General features: G+C 46.9%; 1 pseudogene; it reads right to left on the bottom strand.

Annotated features, from left to right (window-relative positions):
• Positions 1-352: 352 nt before the first annotated feature.
• LOC106698769 lies at positions 353-989 on the bottom strand (annotated as a pseudogene).
• Positions 990-3451: the final 2462 nt, after the last annotated feature.

The following is a 3451-nucleotide window of genomic DNA, read 5'->3' as shown; positions in this document are numbered from 1 at the left end:
GCTCGGAGGTTCTTTGAGTGGGTGCCCTGGTGGAGAGGCCAGAGAAGTGCCCACAGCTGCCTGGTTGGGCGTCTCTCTGGCCCAGAGCCTCTGTCATGCCTCCTGCAAGCCTGGGCCCAGGCAGAACAGGACCCCTCAGGACTACTGTGGTCTCAGTGCTGGGTCCTGGGTTTCACCAGCCTGGGTTTCTTCCCCTGGTGTGGCTGATCTGAGTTTCACAGAAAAGCCTGGCTGATGCTGGCTGTGCTGAGCCTCAATGAAGAGTTTTGCATGCAGCAAGGAAGAGCCCTCTGGGACCCTCCTCCTCCACCCTCTCCTCATCTCCTCCTCCTCTTCCTCCTCCCAGCCATGGTCACTTCTCCAGCTGCTCCAGCAGTGAGTTGCCTTCTGAGTTGGGGGTCTTAATGCTATTGGTCCTGACGATGCAGGTGGGGCGATGCCGGCTGAGCAGCAGGATGAGCTGCTGCTGCTCCTGCTTCAGCTCCTCCATCTGGGTTTTCAGCTCCACATTCATGAGCCACTCAGATTTCCACTGCAGAAACTCCCCCGCTCCTTCTTCTTGTTCCGGCATCAGGCTGCCACCACTTTTTTCTTTTCCCAGAACCTTTTCCTCCCTCGTCTAGCTCACTTTTCACAGGTTGAGGCCTCTTGCCCCGTTTCACCTCCAGGAAGTGCAAAGGGGTGATCATGGCCCCAGTGTTGTGGATGTCAGTGTATTTCAGCTCTTCTGCAGCCAGGGCCAAGGTGGGGAGTCCGGTCAGAGGGCTGAGCCCTGGCAGAGAGCCCACAGTCATGGAAGGGTCTGGAATCTGCCCAGGCATCCTAGCAGGAGGAATGGAAGTCCAGTCCTGCAGAAGCCACGGGGGAGGCGGCAACCCCGGGGCCTGGGCCAGGCTGCAGGCACCTTGCCCGCTTAGGAGCCACCTTGGCACAAGCCACTCCCTGCAGCATCCACCGCAGCCAGCACCTCCATCCCCGCTAGGGAGCATCCCCCTGGCAGGCTGTGGCAGGCGGCCTAAGTCTCTCTCTTTGAGGTGATCGATTGTGGGGCTCTGCCTGCCTGCCGGATCGCCCCCAACCACTCACCTGCCTACCTTATCACCCCTAACCACTCTCCTGCCTGCCTGATCACCCCTAACCACTCTGAATGCCTTCCTGATACCCCTAACCACTCTGAATGCCTGCCTGATCACCCCTAACCACTCGCCTGCCCCTAACTGCTTGCTGGGGGGTGGGGCCAGCCTGGGCGAGGGGCGTGGTGGTTCTGGTCTCTGGTCATTCTGGTTTTCTGCCATTTCAGTCACTGGGCTTTTATTATATAGGATTCCTTGCTTTCTAGCTTTTTTTTCTTTTTAGGAGGTATAATCTATTCCCCACCCCATGAATCTGCCCTGGAACCCTACCCAGCTACTATGAGAGCAAGTGGGATAATTTACTAGCTAATGGGAGATCCCAGGTACAAAGAGGATCCATTCCACCTGAGACCTTCCTAGAATAACCAGGCCCCAGCCAACCTGGCAGTTTAGCTAGAATCAGAATTTCCTCAACTGACTACAACTTGAGCCCAGCCCCATGTCTATGTGTTTGCTGTTTTAAGCCACCCTGTCTTCTGCTGGTTTGTTGCACATCAGCTGACTGCCTTTGGACTTGAATTACAATTCTTCTGTAGGTCTCCAGCCTACCTATTCTTCAAATTATGGACTTGCCAGTCTGCCTTTCATTTCTCTAGCTTTCCAAGTATCTCCCTACCTCATCCACTGGACCTATGACTTTAGAATTAACTGTATCAGAAACACAGTGTTGCTCTTGGTAAATATTGATCAGTTTGCTTCTCTTCCCAAAACTGAAAATACAAAGGAGAAATTTACAGCATTAGATCTTGACTATAAGCTTTATTCCAGTTCATTTTCCAGGCTCTTTTTTCATCAATTTATTTTTTTCCCTTTTTTATTAAATTTATTGGGGTGACATTGGTTAATATGATCACATAGGTTTCAGGTGTGTTTTCTATGTTACAAGATATGTCCATTGCACTGTTTGCCCACCACCCAAAGTCAAGTCTTCTCCCGTCACTATATACCAGGCCCCCTTCACCTCACACACCCTTCCCTCTGGCAATGACCACACTGCTCTTTGTGTACATGACTTTTAGTGAGATCATATGATTCTTAGCTTTGTCTGACTTATTTCACTGAGCATAATATTTTCAAGGTCCATCCATGTTGTTGCAAATGGCAGTATTTCATCCTTTCTTATGGCTGAGTATATTCCATTGTGTATAGGTACCACATCTTCTTTTTCCAGTCTTTGATTGCAGGGCACTTTGATTGTTTTCATGTCTTGGCCACCATGGATAATGCTGCAATGAACATAGGGGTGCATATATCTTTGCAAATACATGTTTTTTAGTTTTTGTGTTTTTTTTTTTTTTGTATATACCCAGGAGAGGTATTATTGGGTCCTGTGATTTTTTTTCCAAGCTCTTTGCCAAGAATTTTGCCCATAAAAATAAATGTTCAATCACCTCAGAGAGGTTGTAGTCTAAAGTAGAATGATTTTTTTCTTTAACTTTGGATAATCTTCATTATAAAATCTGCATTCTATAACTTCTCATGTTGAAATACTTTGTACAGTCAACTATGAGAAAGGAACAATGGGATACATCTGTACTCTCTATTATGCCTTCTGTTCTCCCACAGGCACCTATGGGCAAAAGGTTTACCCTAATCAGAAAGCATGTTTCCTTCTTGCAGCAAATGGATCTTGTATTCACTGTGCATATGTTTGAGTGTATGCATGGCATCATCTCCCCATTTTTTATGATAACAGCCATTATAGAAAAATGCAGTAAACTGCAACATTAAGTGAAAAATTCAAGCAAAAAGAACAGACTTTCTCTCTCCTGTAGGAGGATGAAGTGAAAAAGTGGAATGTTGTAACATCCCTATTCCCTGGGGGATTTTAGAGAATTTGGGCAGCAGACCCTGGGCCCTGTGACTTGCTCAGCCTGTATTGGGCACCACATTGGGCGGAGCAGGCAATGGTGGTAGCATGGATGGGCAGCCTTCTATTTTCCTACTGGCCTGTCTTTGAAGAAGCCTCACCAACTCTTCCACGAGATGTGTTTACAGGTTAGCAATAGGTGGCTAGCACCCTGGATAAGTGGAGAGAGAATTAGTTACAAAAAGGAAAATAGATAATATGAGATATGGTCATCAACTCTTAATGCACATATAATTTGGGTTCCAGAAGGAGATAAAAAAGAGAATGGGGCAGAAGCAGTAGTTGAGGAGATAATGACTGAGAAATTGGCATAAATGTTGAAATCTTCATGTGTCATATTGAGAAAGCTTTATAAAGCAAGACAAATGCAAAGAAAATCCCAGTTAGACATATAAAACCCAGATTGATGGAAACCAAGATAAAGAAAAAATTAATAGCAGCCAGATGA

The sequence above is a fragment of the Myotis lucifugus genome, unplaced genomic scaffold (genome assembly GCF_000147115.1).
Source record: "Myotis lucifugus unplaced genomic scaffold, Myoluc2.0 scaffold_230, whole genome shotgun sequence".
NCBI lineage: Eukaryota > Metazoa > Chordata > Mammalia > Chiroptera > Vespertilionidae > Myotis > Myotis lucifugus.
Note: the sequence above shows the minus strand (reverse complement) of the source record. Positions and strands in the feature narration are given on the sequence as shown.